General features: G+C 32.0%; 1 protein-coding gene and 1 long non-coding RNA gene across 5 annotated transcripts in view; both read left to right on the top strand.

The window, feature by feature from the left end:
* The window catches only part of LOC146397801 (uncharacterized), a 62736-nt gene extending 46276 nt beyond the window's left edge, over nt 1–16460 (top strand). Inside the window, exons 2-4 of the long non-coding RNA XR_014824973.1 lie at nt 10686–10963; nt 11676–11802; nt 13266–16460. This is a non-coding gene — a long non-coding RNA (uncharacterized LOC146397801). The remainder of the gene's footprint in view (nt 1–10685; nt 10964–11675; nt 11803–13265) is intronic.
* Nucleotides 1–17698, top strand: part of CADM2 (cell adhesion molecule 2) — a 1076345-nt gene that overhangs the window by 625575 nt on the left and 433072 nt on the right. The window lies entirely within an intron of this gene.

Below are 17698 nucleotides of genomic sequence, written 5' to 3'. Positions count from 1 at the left end.
GCTTTCTTGGATAATTCCCTCAGGACCTCACTTGCTATTACTGAACTGGAAAACAAAAAAATGGGGGAAGCCAAGAGGGGCCGTGCATTGTTTTTAGCCACTAACCTCTTTTCTCCTGTTCAGCACCTGTCTCCTAGATAGATCAATTTTAGTTTTATTAGTACTTTCTGTGTTTCCTCTGTACTTGGTTGTGGTCTGATTTTATTTCACCTTGAGCAGTTGAATTTCGAGCAATATCCTTGAGACCTTTTTTTTTTTTCCTTTTTAAGTTTTATTGCAGTATAATTTACAAGGTTGTGATAATTTCTGCCGTACAACAAAGTGACCCAGCCATACATATGCACAATTCATTCTTTCTCAGATTCTTTTCTCACATAGATTATTACAAGTTTTAAAAGTCCTCTGCATATTCTGAAATGGGGGTCTTCCAATTAATGAAATAACCAAAAGTAGACTAGCATTCTTAAGGACTTTCTTCTCATCAGGAAAAGTTATCTATTAACCTTTTTTGCTCTTTTTAATCCTTACTTTTAAAAGAAAACTCTGTTATTGAAAGTATTTAAAGTTATCACTTGGTTCCTCTTTTTCTTTGCATTTTTAGTTAGGAAAAGGGTGCAGTTTAGAAAATATTTTCTTTAACTATTTTCCCCATTTAAAGAAATTAGATCACTACAAGTATTAAAAATGTGTTATTTTACTTATGCTTCTCTGATTTCCTTTCCTTTATTCACCATATGTAAGAGAGAAAGGATAAACACCATACTCTGTGTACACATGATTTATTTAATGCTTTATATTTATTATACTTAAAATATTTGATTTAATGTTTATCCAATGAGATAGGCAGAGACGGTGACAGTATTTGCACTGAGTTTCTGATGCTTAGAGAGGTGAATAACATATCTGTCTTGAGGTGCAAAGACTTGATCCTATCTAATCTCATGTCTGCTGCTTTTTTCATCTACCTCATAATATTTCTACCACCACATTCTTTCATTGCCTTCACTTATCCAGTGTCATTCCTAAAAGACTGCTACTTTCAAATCTACATTATGAACCATGCATCATTGCATTAGATTATCCATAAGAAATCTGTGTGTGTGTGCATACATGAAATATCTGACAATAACATACATTTTTAACTTGTAATTGCTACACGATAATGAAGTGTCATTGACCAAAAAACTCAGATGAATGGCAGATCATTTATACCTTGAGAAAGTTTAGTGGCTGTTTTACCAACTCCTTAGATCAATTTCATATCATGGTAAAAATCAATGCTAGTATCTTTTCATTGTGATGTTAATTAATTTCTGCCTAGATTCTACAATTCTTATATATCCTCCTAAAGTAATCCATCATCATGCTAAGGCAAGGGGAATTCAATCCATCACTGTTGGATTCTGATAGAGGGCTTAGGGGGAATGCAAGTCATCTCCCTAGCAGTAATCAAACAGCTGTGATACATGCCACTTTACGGTTATATCATCATATAATAGATGGCTTTCCTCTTCATGGAAGCTTGCCTCAAAATTTTCAGACAGATGGACTCCGATGCAAAGGTTTCATTTTGTGGAATTTAAGGCTGTGAACTAGTTATTGACAAATACTACATCATCAGTTCCAGTTGAAGACACAGCCTAATAAGTAGAACATTGGCACTAATCCTTATTTAATCAGCCTTAAAATGGTAATTTCAAATTGATGAGGGCACAGGGAATAGATTTTGTACTCATAAAGGGCTTCTAAAAATACCGGTAATGTGTGTATACAACCCAAGGATGAAATTAAAGAGCCCCCAGCACGTATAATAAGAAGAATAAACTATAAAGAGCATGGTACAGGTATGACTGAAGGACCTTATAAAAAAACAGAGAGCAAATTCCTTCTTGTCTCTCTAGCAACACATATTCATGTGTATAATTTTGAAATTTAATCTAGGGAACAAATATTCAAAGGATTAAAAGAGAAGGATTTTTAGAATGTGAATATAAGTATCATTAAGAACCTCTGTCATTTCTGAAGACAGTATAATCAGAGTGAATAAGCTCAAATGTTAAAAGGGATTTTAGAGCTCATGTGATCCAAAACAATTATTTGATTAATAAATAGGCTAAGCAAGGTCAAATTATACAAACAGTGACTTCCTGGGCATAGATCAGAATCCAGACCTCCAGTTGCTCTGCTCTCACTTTTTGTTCTGTCTCTACAAAAATAGGCTCATGAAGAAAGAACCAATCTGGATTTGTCCTGTGAGCACTCATTGCCCTACACCCTTTATATAAATTCTAGCACCTCTACTTCTTGGCAAAGCCATTATGCATACAAATCTGACTATTTTCATACCACACTTTCCTTTTTTTTTTTTTTTAATCTTCCCTCTTCCCAGCCTTCCAAGCCATGCTGTTCCCACTCCCTTTAATTTTTTTAATGATTTTTATTTTTTCCATTATATTTGGTTTACAGTGGTCTGTCAATTTTTCACCATACAGCAAATTGACCCAGTCACACATACATATGTATATTCTCCTTAGTTTGTTCCTAAACCTGATTTCAGCAGAGGATCTATGCACATTAACATAGGACCGTGTCATCTGTATTAGCAGGAAAACCCTTTCCTGAGTACCAGATCTTGAAGATAAAAGCTTCATGGCCCCAGGATAAGTTTAATTGTGAAATTTCAACAGTTAAAGAAGAATTGGACAAGGGAGTCTGTGAGGCAGACATATCTTCCTTCCCTTGCTTCAAATGATGTTTTAGAAGAAGTTTCTCAGGCACATTTGGAAATTTGGCTTCAAATAATAATGGCAGCAGTCACAAATATAATTAATACGGTCTGAACATGGTAGTAAGAACATTATGTACATAAGTTATCTCTTCTTTACACAGTCTTTTTATCCCTCTTTTATATATGAGGAAAGTGTGTAAACAAATAACTCTCTGAATGTCTTGAAGATATTGAGTATCGGAGTAGGATTTGAACTCTCATTTGCATAAAAGACCCTTCAATAATCCTGATGAAATATTTATTTACTACCCACACTGCTTTCCATATGGGAAGATTCTTTATGTCACACTTGCTTCCTGTCTTTATATTTGCCATTGGCCAACAAATGAAAATTAATATATGTATAACAAAATCCTAGAACTCACATCTTAGTTTCTATGGAATCATGATTTTAATACATTTATTTCACTTTTAAAATATATAAACACACACATACATATATATATACATACAGTGGAATGTTAAAATATTTATTAAAGTTCCATGTCCAAGAATCACACTGAAATCTGTGACTTAACAGAATTTATCTTTTAGTTTTCTTGTTAAAATAAATACATAAATTATAAAAAAATAGAATATATAATATTTTAATAACTAATGTACATTTGTTGCAAATGTTGGTATACTTTATAATATTTTGGGATGCGTACTTTCTTCCAGCAATTTTCTTAAGTGATATGAGACATATAAAGTCTGAAGGTTTCTGGGGCTGTGGAAGGATAGGATAGCTACAATGTGAAGTAATTTGGGGCAAAGTGCCTTGAGAGTATTGCATGGTCCTACAGGCATTTGGAAGCTGGTGATACTATTTTCTTACTGGTGTGAAATCAATGAAGATTTCATGAAAGAGTTCAAATCTGAGCAAGAGCTTAATGTATGAGTAGGATTTTGAAGAGATTGAGTGGAAGAACTGATTTTAAGCAAACACGAAATAAAAGTGCATGTTAAAGGGTATTTGAAACATCCTGATTTTTCTGAGTATCTTTGGGGAATTTTGTGTGAATGAGCTAGAAAGAAAGATTGAATCTGCATGATTGTAAGAGTAATACTAAGAGATTGAATTTGGATGTAATATTTTCAAATTATTAGCAGAGGGAAAGTTTGATGACTGAATAGAAAAGAAGTTAAACATGGAGAGGTCATGAGGAGGCTGGGAGAGCAAACAATATAATAGCAAACATTGAGCTTTTGTGTAGTAGCCACTTTATACATATAATTTTAGTTATTCAACACCTCTAAAATTTAGGTATCAACTTTTTTAACAAAATCATTGAAATTGAAATTCAGAGGAGTTAGCAAATAGCCCTAGGTCATGATTAACAAAGAGGACTTTTTTTTGGAAAGGTTTAAGAAGATGAAGAGTGATTAACATTTGATGATTAAATGGTCATTGGTAAGCAATTTCTTCACAGGGGTGTAAGCTATAAACAGAGCAAAGAATATAAACGTGATATTCTATTTTCACTAAGAGAATGTGTGACAGTTTGATGACAGGGTTACATAGTAAGCTAAGGGATTCTTGTTTGTTCATGAAGACACAGAAATGAATGACTTGATAGCTGGGGTGTAGGAAGGGGGAAATAATTATTATTATTAATAATTTTATTTCCATGCTTCCACTCAATCATTTACGTGTGTGTGTAAGTGCTTGTACATAATTACACCATTTGGAAAATTTCATAATGGCTAAGAGTGGTTAGAATAAATTTACACAAATTTAGACCTGGGTCTGAATCTTTTACTGTTGTATTAAATTGTATACACTTCATAACTTTTTGACCCTCACTTTTCAAATCTGGTGAAAATAAAGTCCTTTCTAAATTTTCATTTTCTCATTTATAAAGTAGACATGATAATACCTATTTCATAAATACATTCTGAGAGTTAAACCGCATTGTTTATATAAAACACATAATATTAGGCCCATTTGATTAACTACTGTTATAATAACAATGGCAGTGGTTACTGTGGTTATTACAATTATTTTTCAGAAATATTTTCTTTGTCAATAAATATTCTTCCACAGCATTATTTCTTTACCTTTTTTTTCATTATTGTCCTTCAAAGGAGCTTTTTGAAACATCACGCCATAAAATTTTAACATTGTAATGTACTGCATATATACATACATGCAGCAATTTTAAACCCCCATTGAAAATACAAGTGCAGTTTTACAACATGATTTATACCAGTACATACTATATACATTATAATTTAGATCATTAAGACTTTATTAAACATTTGGATTATTTTTAATGTTTTCCTGTTTTTAGCTACGTTATAATGAACACAGTATACATACATATATGTGTATAATCCTTGTGCATACAAACATCTGTGAATATGCCTTCTCTCAGAATAAATGTCTCAAAATGAAAAAAAAAATGATGAGAGGATTGCAGCAAGCTAAGGTTTTGTTTGTTCATGAAGACTTGGAAATGAATGAATTGATGGCTTGGGGTGTAGAAAGAGGAAAAGAGGTTAACTAAGCAAGTGTAACAAGGGAAGGCAAAAGTTGTGAAAGATAAAGATAGGTGCTTAGAGAATTAAGAGTTTTGAAAATTTAATAATACTCTAGAAATTATGACTTTGAAACCTGATCCTTTGTCAGTTCATAAACTTATAATTAATAGCTAAAAATGATACATAGTAGAGTTACTATCTTGGCCAATATGTATAGCTATCCATCACTGCCTAATAATTCAGTGTTCTATTTTCAAACTGTGTGGGTATGTAATGATTCTATTCAAATGTTAACTAATTAATTTCAGTTCACAGTTTCTCTGTGTCACCAGTTATCTGATAAAATCTTATTTTAAAAATAAGATTTATATTTTTGAAAATGTGTGTACTAATATGTTGGGAAATGATATATTTTCAATAATATCTCAAACTCAAAGGGATAGTCTTTTTGTAAATTATCACTCAGTCCTAAATTTCTGAGTTCAGTCATGTTAGATTTTTTTTTTTTTTTTTTTTTTTTTTTTGTCTTTTTGCCTTTTCCAGGGCCGCTTTCGTGGCATATGGAGATTCCCAGGCTAGGGGTCCAATCAGAGCTGTAGCCACTGGCCTATGCCAGAGCCACAGCAACGTGGGATCTGAGCCGTGTCTGCAACTTACACCACAGCTCACGGCAATGCTGGATCCTTTAACTCACTGAGTAAGGCCAGGGACCGAACCCGCAACCTCATGGTTCCTAGTTGGATTCGTTAACCACTGCGCCACGTCGGGAACTCCAGATTGCGTTTTGATTAAGAATGCAAAAGACTTGATTTTGTTTGCCTTTTATTTATTTAAACTTTATGGGGTATGTTAAGAACAATATTGACTAGCTTTTAAAACTCCAGTGGTTATAAATAAGTCAATTAAATTTGCTGAATTTCTTGATTCAGAGCAGACACAAATGAATGGCATTGTAAAATATATAGGATAAAGAATTCAAACACACCATCTATGTCAGCTTAAAAAGTCAAAGTAATTCAGTTGTAAGTTATTATTTAAGAGACTTCAAGGCTGATCAAACTAATTATACACTGTAGAATACTCTCCAGGATAATTGAAAGTCTATCTTATTACTAAGATTTCTCTTGTCCCATTGCTTTGTTAGTAGTTAAATTTAATTTGAAGTTACTTTAGGGTAAGTAATACTCTAGTAAACAAAAAAGCCCCAAATGAGAGGGGGGAAAAAAATCGAGAGATGTGTATTTAGAAGCTTTCTTTGCTTATTTCAATTTTTCTCAGAATGTCTGAATTTGAAAATAAGTAAAATCCAAGTTAAATTAACTCCGTATTTTAAATACACCTTATCTAAATTATGATCTAAAATATTTGTGTCCTTATTTTTAATTTCACTTGAAAATTTTTTGTTGTTTTCACTGCTACTCCTTCCAAATTTCCTTCATGCTTTTACAATAGCTCTTTCTCAGCCTCCACTTTCTGTCTCCACTCAGGCAGAATGTGCCATTTGTCATAAACTCATGTGAGAAGACCATCCCAGGCCTACCAGACAGAGGAATTGATCCCCATCAGTGTAAAGGATGATCTCCTACCATATATATTTCTTAATATACTAAATCTTTGAATTTCTATAGTCTGAGAGGCAGTAGGGAAATTGCACCCACCTGAGTATGTAAGTGCTCAAAAACGTTGCTGAATGTACGTCAAATAAAAATAACAATAATATATTTAACTTTACTTCTTCAGTTGTCATTTATACTTTGTTCTGGTCCTTAAGTGGGAAGAACAGTACATGAAGCAGTGACTCTTGTATTTGTGTTAAATTTTTATGCTGAATACATCTCTGCAAAATGGGAAAGACTAAGTGTCTTTCAAAAACAATGGCCAAAATACTCTTGAAAATTAAATAAACTAATATTTTATATAATTTGAAATATGTAGTAGGCTGTATAATGGAAAAAAAATATGTAGTCCTGGAGGAATACATAGTCTTGTTGCTGCAATGGCTACAATTATAAACAGAGTCCCTCTATAGTTCTCATAATAAATATATGGAAAAGTAAAGCTCCCAGTTTTCTTCCTTGTTTGAAATATTAAATAACATTTTATGAAAAACATGACATAGAATCAAATAGGAGATAAACATCCTCCCACAAGTAGGGTCAATGATGTATAATCACATCCAAAAATTTAGGAGTAGTGCCAAAATGTCCTTTTATTGAAAAAAGAAAACAGTATTGTCCCTGCTATATTCCTTGTATCTTTCTTGCTTGGGATACAGTTGCCCAACACAAAATAACTCCTTATTCTAAGAGTTTCTATCTACTTCTACCAATATGTTGAAAACACATCCAAAGTTAAAGTTATATTAATCTCTAAACAAACAAGCTCTGTTTAGAGCTTTATTTCACCTTATAGTATTATTGGTGGAGATTCTTTATATTTTTATAGAATTAGGCACAGTGATGGGTACAAAATTAGTTCTCAAAAATAAGAGTCAACTGGATTGAATCAAAATCCTTGGGTATTTAAACCTTGGGATTTGAATAGTAGCACTGTCTGTCTAATTGCTTTTAAGCGAAAATAGATTGTTTTGAAAAAAGAGTAGGGAGATATATAAACCTATTTTATAATTAAGTCTATTTGGAGATTATTTCTACGTCTTTTAAGTGTTGTTTTTCATGTTCAGTCAGAACTGCTGATACTGCTGAGGTTCTAATCTGATAATTATAATAACATATTTTGATTTAAAAAATAATCACAGTAATTGAGTTTTATTTTGCAGAAGGGAATTTAAAAAACAGAAGCAGCAATCATAGATAAAAAGGGAATTTTTCAAGTCAGCAAAGAGTCAGTATAAGTAAGAAGCAGCTCCAGAAAGGAGCCACATATATTATCTGAATATTTATCATTTATTTATTAGACTTGTCTAATCCAAAACATCTGATTTAATTATTCCTCTATGATAAAGATGAAATGTATATATCATTTATAAACTACTTCTTGTTTTAAGCAAAACTCAAAGCAGAGCCATCTAATGGACTAAAGTGACCCATCCACTTTGTGGATATATATTTATTGCTAACATAATGCCTGAACCTTAAAAGACTAATAAAAATTACCATAGAAATCTTTCTGTAGATGGTCTTTGAATACAAAAATGCTAATGTTCCCTATTACGTAGCTATTTGAATTCAAAGATTTAAACATATTTCAATATTTTTGTTTATATATAATTATAAAATATTACTTTGGGCAATTTATTTTAAAAATTAATTTAAAAACAAGTGATGGTGTCACAGAATAGTTGATATTAAAGAGTTGGTAGTAATAGATATAATAGGCAATTGATTAAAATAAAAACAAAGCAGGATAATGAGTCAACACTTTTTAGGGCTTATAAAGTATCAAGCACTCTTACAATTGTGTTATATGTATTAATTAATTTAATTCATGTGAAATGCAATGGAAGTTAAGGCACAAGAATATTGAAGAATTATCACCAAGACCACACAGCTGGGATGAAAGAAATTTGAGATTAAATTTAAAAATACTGCTCCTTTAACTACTTTTAACCATGTCATTATGGCCACCAGGGATAAATGTGACAATTATACCTTTAAATTGTTTTTTAGATTTAGAATTTGTAATTATCAAGATGACATACTGAACATATCAATATAATGAAGGTTTTAAAATACAAAATGATTATGACAAATTTTACATTTGATTTTCAGTAGAGTAATTAAATACAGATAGTCCCAGACTTATGATTGTTTGACTTGAAAATTTCCTACTTTGTGATGGTACAATACGCATACAATAGAAACCATACTTTGGATTCTGAGCGGTCTTTTCCCAGGCCAGCAGTATGCATTAGATACTCTCTCATGATGCTGGGCAGCAGCAACAAGCCGTAGCTCGCAGTCAGCCATGCAATCCCAAGTATAAACAACTTATATGCTTACAACCCATTCTGCACCCAGACAACCATTTTGTTTTTCACTTTCAGTACAGTGTTCAATATATTACATGAGATATTCAACACCTCATTATAAAATAGGCTTTGTGTTAGGTGATCTTGCTCACCTATATGCTAGTTTAAATGTTCTGAACACATTTAAAGTTGGCTATGCTAAGCTCTGAAGTTCAATAGGTTAAGTGTATTAAATGTATTTTCTACTTAAAATATTTTCAGTTTATGATGAGTTTTTCATTGTAAATTGAAAAAGATCTGTATAGATTATTTCATTTTGTTTTTATTTGTATCACTCATCCTCATGAGTGCTGAAATTTGAGAGAATATCCTGTGCTCCTTTCTCTGGCCATCACAGGATAACATAAGAGAACTGTAGATCAATGGATGGTAATGAGTATTCATTTTGATATGAGTAGATATGACTGACCATGTAGATATGAAGATTTATTCACTGGTATATAAAAACTAATAGAATAAAAGGAAAAGAGATGAGGACATTTATAAGTAATCAAAAGAGTTAATAACCAGGAGATTCAGAAAAATGTATTAATAATGCTTTTCAACACGCATTTCATGATTTTAATATAGCAAAAATTATTTGCTTTAGTCAAATGTTGGTGTTTGATCACTGCTTTGTCATAGGTAACACAAAATATTTTTTCAATGAAAACATATACTGGACTCATTGATGATGACATGAGGCTGATGATGCTACCAATACGTCTTCATTACCTATAAAATGATTCTTTGGGCAACCCTCCAAAACACTGGCAAATGATTTATTAATAAAAAAATCTCAGCACATCTCACATAAACACACACACACAACAATCACACAAAACACACACAATCCTTAATAAATAGTTCAATTTATCAAGGATTAATTGAGGTGCCTAATCTAGAATAGAATGTGAAAAGGAATATATAAATGGAAAAGGTCATCCCTGGCTCAAGATGCACTCAAAAAAAAAAAAAAATGAGTGTGTAAGGTTCACAAAACAAGCTAGCAAATCCAATATTTAAATACTATAATGGTAAATTTTAAATACTTGGAAAAAATTAAATATCACCTATGATAACCTAAAAGCCTCTTTCCAATTCAATTCAACTTTGTAAAACATTAGGCTTATTATGAAGGACATTTATTGAAGAATAATAATGATAATATAGGAAAAAGTAAAAATATATCTGTATTGACAACAAATTTTATTATTAGTTTGTTAGTTAAATCTCAGAAAGTATACTAATCACATATTGATGTGTATTTACAATAAAATAACTGACCTATTAAATTGACATCAAGTCTTTTTTAAAGGTTCTTAATTTGTTCTGTGATCAGTCATCCTGTTGATTACATGTTCAAGTACAGTCCTAATTGATCATGGAGTCTTTTACTATAAATTACAGCAGGGGAATAACAGATTTCACAGGTTGGCTGTGGCTTAATGACAGATTTCACAGTTTGAATAGGAAAAGGATATAAACACACACAGAAATAAGGTAGATACATGAATTCATGACGTGAAAAGTTCCTTTCTAATGCATATAGAAACATTGATGAATGTGAGATACAAAGGAAATATTAAAGGCTAAAAAAATAATAACATATGCTATCAATTACCTCTACTGAAACTTTGTTTTTAAAGAATCGATAAATATGTATAGGATTTGATGTTGAAAATGCTCAACATATTAACCCATGGAATAAAAATATTCAGTTTAACTAAAAATATAAATAAGTAAAATTCTGAGCTACTTACTAACTTGTAGTTAATATTTCTTATATATACATGGTATTTTCCACCCAGTACACCTTTGATTTTTAAAGGAATCAATTCATTGCAAGGACACAGAACTTTGTGAAAATACAGTGTCTCTCCTTTCCATACAAAACTGAGGTCCTTGTATCAGATTCATGAATACCTGATCATTAACATGTCTTTAGATTTTTGTCAAGCTTATAAACTTTAATGATTAAGATACCAGTTTCAAAACAACCAAAATTCTGATTCTCTTTGGGTTTGAGAGTGATATACTATCTGGTGTAATTTAAAATTTCTTCTTTACAACTAGTTTTTGGATCTTTAAAATTACTAAGAAAAAGTTAAGTGATTGCTAATTCAAGGATAGATGATATAAGAAGTTGGATTTTCTTATATTATGTAGTAAGATAAAATAATTAAAAGTAGAATTCTGCTAATAAAATATATTGGTTAATATCAGAGTATTAATAAACAGCAAAATGTTGTCTGCATGAGACATACCATCATAAAATATGGCATGAAATCAAGCAGTGAAACCTTAGATATGCTATATAAATTCATTAATACAAAGATATTTTTTGTCTTTAAATGGTGTAACTTTCATTTATAAGAAAAATAATTATAACATTTCCATTAAGAAAAGTGATGGGAGTTCCTGTTGTGGCACAGTGGAAATGAATCCAACTAGTAACCATGAGGTTGCGGGTTTGATCCATAGCCTCACTCAGTGGGTTAAGGATCCAGCATTGCCATGAGCTGTGGTGTAGGTCACAGACGTGGCTTGAATCTTTTTAATTGCCGTGGCTGTGGTATAGGCCAGTAGCTGAGGCTCTGATTTGATTACCCCTAACCTGGGAACCTCCATATGCCTCAAGTGCGGCCCTCAGGGAAAAAATAAAAAAGTGAAGGATTGAAAAAACAGCTTATTTAACTCTTAAATTTGAATGGCCCTCAAATATCCAACATGTATTTAGAATAAGAATTATTTATTCCAACCAAAACAAAGCAGTCTTGATAAATGGAATTAGATCTAATTAAGTCCATATATTGTAAATGCTGATCAATTTTATTTTTTTTTCTAATCACAGGATTTTTTTTTTTTTTTTTTTTGAGAACAGAAAAGAATATGCAGTACATACTGGAAATAGAAATAATGATGACACACTTCTAGGCTAATTTTTTTAAACTCATGGGATTTCATTTTTTTAAATACCTGTTGTGAATCTATATAACGTTACCCGTGGATCTAGAGTTCCCTCAGATTCCAAAAACCCCTTCATAGAGTTGGTCACGTGCTGCAAAGCTTGACTTTATGTAATTTATACTTTTATAGAACTTAGAACATTATTTGATTGTTCATCTCATTTCTGACCATGTAAAAGAGAAAGTGTTTTCAGTTACAATTTGTAGAAAACCATTGACTCAGAAGATTTTGGGGAATCCACTAAAAATATAAAATAGTGAGGGAAAGGGTCTGAACTTCCACTCTGGGAAGACCAGGCTGGCTTTTAGTGATAGTTGATATAATTTACAGAGATACAGATTATGTACCAAAAAAATCACTGAGATATTATTCCCACATTAAGCAAAGCTATCAGAAAACAAGTAACTTCTACAAAGACATTTAGTATTTGATGCTTTGGGATATTTTATCACGTATCAGGTGATTTTATGTATTAAATTCTTAAGTAGTCGATATTGTTCTCACTTTTCTATAGACATTGACACAAAGTCTAGCAAATGTGAAATGAGAGAGCTCATGTCTGTGTGGGCTAGAACTCAGTGGATCTTTCCACCATACACATTGTCTCAAAATTACATAATAATTTAAAGTCTCTAAATAATAAAAATTATAATTTGCATGTCTGCCATTATAGGAAGACTTTATTAAATAATGTCATTCAAATAGAATTTATTAATAATTGCTAACATTTATGTTAACATCTAAATTATTTCAATGAAAAATAGTAAGATTTTAAAAAAATGTCTATGTTTAAATACATGGAGGATCGAACATATAAATAAGACAAATACAAATAACATTACAATTATTTTAAAAATTGTCTATCTTTTATGTATGTTCATTGAATAAGAAGTATGTATAGAATAGAAAACAAGAAAAATAAATATTTCAGAAAACTGTAAACCTTCATTATTAAATAAAGCTTTGTAAGGCAAAAGGATTAAAATACCTAAAATCTTTGGCATTAGAGTTTTTTTTTTTTTTTTTTTTTTTGTCTTTTCTAGGGCCGCATTCATGGAATATGGAGGTTCCCAGGCTAGGTGTCTAATCGGAGCTACAGCCACCAGCCTTTGCCACAGCCACAGCACCGCCAGATCTTTAACTCACTGAGTGAGGCCAGGGATCAAAGCCGCAACCTCATGGTTCCTAGTCAGATTCATTAATCACTGAGCCACGACAGGAACTCTGGCATTAAAGTTTTAAAGTTTTTGTAGCATCTGATTCCAGAATTAGTACTTAAATATCCATATTCCTAGCTATTATTAATACAATAATTCCCCTAAAAAAATGGAAAAACACAGAAAACAAAACAGCAAATGCTACCTCATTTCTCCCATTTGTCACTGCAGGCAGGTTCTCTTGTTAGGAGAACTTTTTTACTTTCATTTTTTTTTTTTTTAAATCAGAGTAATACTTTATCATTATAAATAGCTGCAAAATTCAGAGCTCTCTCTATAATTTTCATACTTCTCAGTTCACTGCCAAAATAAAGATCTGGGTTGGGTTATACACTTCCTATGCAATCAGAGTGTACTGGTATCCATTGATAGAGCCATTTCACTCTTATATTCAGATTAGCCCCTTTATTATTCATTGAAACTATAGCCACTCATTAAATTACACCCATTTGTGCTTAACCCAGTGGTCAGGAGCATGGAATCCAGTAATTATGACTGATTTCCAATCCACTTATTAGTTGTAAATTTTAGTAATTTACTTAACCTCTCTCTGTCTTAACTTCCTGCCTGGTAAGATGATGATAGTAATGGTGTCATGTGAATGCCTGGCACATTTTAAATGCTCAATAAAGATAGCAAGTAGTATTTTCTCATACATATATCTGCACCTAATTCAACAAATATTAACTGAACAAAGATGAACTCAACACCAGAAAGCCAGGCACAATATTAAACTATAAAGGGGAAGAAAAACAAAACACATATTAGACCTTTGAAGTCCTCAATACTCAACAGGAAAACAAAAATGGAACCAAAAAATTAAAACACAATTTGATAAATCCTTTTCCAGAATACATGCAGGGCACAGGGGTATAGACCAGGTTGTTATAATTGCCGGCACTGTTACTATGCCTGGGACTTCAGCATTGAAGGAATCATGAGGATTGATACTCAGAGGATGTAAATATAAGCATCACTTAGGCAATAGTCTCTTGAAATTAGAAAAACATATGTATCAACAGCACCTAGATTTATAGATATTTACTTGTTGAAAAAAAAATTTTTTAAGGAAAGAAAATTGTTGTGGGACCTTAAACTATCAGCAGGGAAAGAAAACAAGGGAAAGGAGGGACAAGTGAAGAGACCAAAGGAAGGAAATAATCCTCTTAAAATACAGTGTCTTCTCACTTATCAGTATTCCTACCATATCACTCAAGAATTCCTCTAGTCAGTCCAAATCACTGTACCACTTAGATAAACCACCTCATGCTTGTTATCATAGATTGAATTGTTTTGGGCCTTTTGAGTATAAGCTCTCTGAGGGAAGAAAGTGGCTTCTCTGAATCTGACCCCTCAGTGTTATTTTAAGAGTTGGTGTGAAAGGACTTGTGAGGATAAAGATACCCTGAAGATTACTTATTCTTTTCTTTTGCCTTTTTAGTAATGTGTTTCTTTTATAGTCAAGTTGACTCTTAAAACTACTTTCATCCCTTAGAAAGAGAGATTTATATAGTGTGATCACGCATCTTATCTTTAAAGAATTCCATCACCACCCCTGCCTCTATTCTCAGTGCATGTCAATGAGTAACTTAAAATCAACATTGCTTACATTAAGAGCAAAGAGAATTTGTAACTAAATCTCCTAAATCCCAGACTGTCAGAAATTCTAAAAAGCCAAACACAAACCAACCCATCAACTGATAAAAATCATTTTACAATCTATTATAGAAAACCAAATACAAAGTGTGATTAAATGCCTTTTCATGAAAGTGATAGTTATGCTCAAATGTGTGAACAGACACTATGAATATGATGCCAAAGCTTTAAGCTATTGGCAAGAAGAATTGACTCCTGTCCAATAGCCCAATATTCTCTCTCTTTTGTCAAGTCCATGGGTACCAGAGTGATGAATACATATGGAATGGAATTAAAACTAAAGAGATGATATTAGAATGAACAACTAGAACTATTTATATCATGTATTGTTTTAAAACATAGAATATAAAATAGTCATTGTAATCAAGTAAATCCAATAAACAAGACAGCTTTATTATTTAGCTTACATTTTAATGTGGAAATATGTTATAAATTTTAACATAAAACAGAGTTTTGTATAAAAATTCTTAGAGCAATCAATAAATATACACACAAACATACACCTATGTATAAGGATAGACACACATAACATTAGGACTGACTACTATAAAGAAAAATCTTAATGAAAATTCCTTTAAGAATTACCTATAGTTTCAGATATAAAATTATTGTTATTTTTTTATTTTGTTACTAATAGTCCATTCTTTCAGTAACAGCCAGCATCATTGCAAAAGTACTGAACACAACAAAATTATGGTTAAAAAAATGTTAATTTAGATATTTGTGCAATCCTCAAAACAGGATCTTTGCAACAATGATTTGATAGAATCTGGATTACAATACAAAGCATCAATTCTTGGGATGTTATTATGATTAAAAATTTTAAAGATCATAAAATATATTTATCACTATATTTTCCCATTGCTGCTGTATTTTCATGTGACTCTGCTGATGAATAGTTTCTGACTTCAGTCAAATACCTGTAAAATTTGGAAGAATAGTATTTCATATGAGAGTCCTTTTTATGAGTTAGTTCCAGTTGTTAAGAAATTATGTTGAGGTGATATCCACTTCCGGGTGACTTCCATTTTGAAGTAAGATGTTCTATGTTGTATTTTATAAAAATAAAGCTCAAAGGATGCTCTTTCAAGATAAGAAAATGAGAGGCCTCCTCTAATAATCATGCTGTAGTCGAACACCAATATGTAAACTGTCTTCTGTCCTGACAGAAATGTGCAATGATTTTTTAGGTAGATTGTAATGAAACCAGTATCTGTCAGATTATCAAAATGCATCTTTTACAATTAGATATTTTTTAAAAAAATGAGTAAAATAATGAATTGTGCTTCAGAGATATCTTACATAAACCAGTGTACAGAAGCAGCTTTCAAGTTCTATTTAATTTTTTTTCATAAAAGATAAATGTCTCTTCCCAAATGAAACATTTCAAAAGAAATAAGGAAAGAATAATTCTAAAGAGACATCATATTTCTATGCTAATTTATAAACATCCTACTTTAAAATCAATAACTAACTTTGAATTTTTGAATTGAATTCTTATTAGATTTATTTTGCCCAGTATATAAAATAGAAAGTAATTTATACTTGAAAGATACTATGTCTTTATACATCTTCTCTTGGTTCAATGCAATTACTTTACTCTGTTGTAACAGTGAAAGCCTGTAATAAAATAGACTCAAGTTTATTTTGGGAAGATACTCATTTCTACTAAATCCTGTTGCTTTGACCTTTTTTTTTTTTTTTTTTTCCTTTAAATCTCCTTTCCTTTGGAAATCTGAGAAAATCCTATGATTTGGAGAATGAACTCAGGGTTTTCATATTTTAAAAAATCCATGGTAATGTTTTTGACACATCAAGCAATCACAAACCAGCACTGGACTGAGCATGATGACAACCTGTCAGGGTGAAGTGCTGTGCCTACCTAGGCATTTTCATGTTTTGTGGATAACAAGGTCAAAAGTGAGTAAACACTACACAAGAGCACAAAAGAATTCCTCATTTACATTCCATCTCTTACCCCTTCTCCGAGAGTTACTTTAGTTTTACAAAACAAAAGTAAATATTTAGGTTAAAATTGGCAAATGAAAGATATGAATACATATAAAACTATGAACTTAGGAAAAATAGAAATTCAAACAATGATTTACCTTACATGATAGAAGGCCACAGCAATGCAGGATCTGAGCAGCGTCTGCCACCTACACCATAGCTCACAGCAACGCCAGATCCCTAACCCACTGAGCAAGGCCAGGGATCAAACCTGCATCTTCACAGATGCTGGTCCAGTTTGCTAACCACTGAGCCACTACGGGAATTCCTTCACTGGGTTTTAAAAAACCTCAATTTAGGGAGTTCCCATCTTGGCTCAATGGTTGACAAATCTGACTAGGAACCATGAGGTTGTGGGTTTGATCCCTGGCCTTGCTTGGTGGGTTAAGGATCTGGCATTGCCGTGAGTTGTGGTGTAGGTTGCAGACGTGGCTCGGATCTGGCATTGCTGTGGTTGTGGCATAGGCAGGCGGCTACAGCTCCGATTAGACCCCTAGCCTGGGAATCTCCATGTGCCGTGGGTGCGGCCCTAGAAATGGCAAAAAGACTAAAAAATTTAAAAAAAGTAAAAACCTCAATTTAGTTATTTGTAACCACTGTTGGTCAGTTATTGCAACATTAAAG

The sequence above is a fragment of the Sus scrofa genome, chromosome 13 (assembly GCF_054392235.1).
Source record: "Sus scrofa isolate SSC_HxYL_T2T_F1_AM1 chromosome 13, Sscrofa_HxYL_maternal_Yorkshire_Landrace_v2.0, whole genome shotgun sequence".
Lineage (NCBI taxonomy): Eukaryota > Metazoa > Chordata > Mammalia > Artiodactyla > Suidae > Sus > Sus scrofa.
The sequence above is the reverse complement of the archived record's forward strand: the minus strand, read 5'-3'. Positions and strand labels throughout refer to the sequence as shown.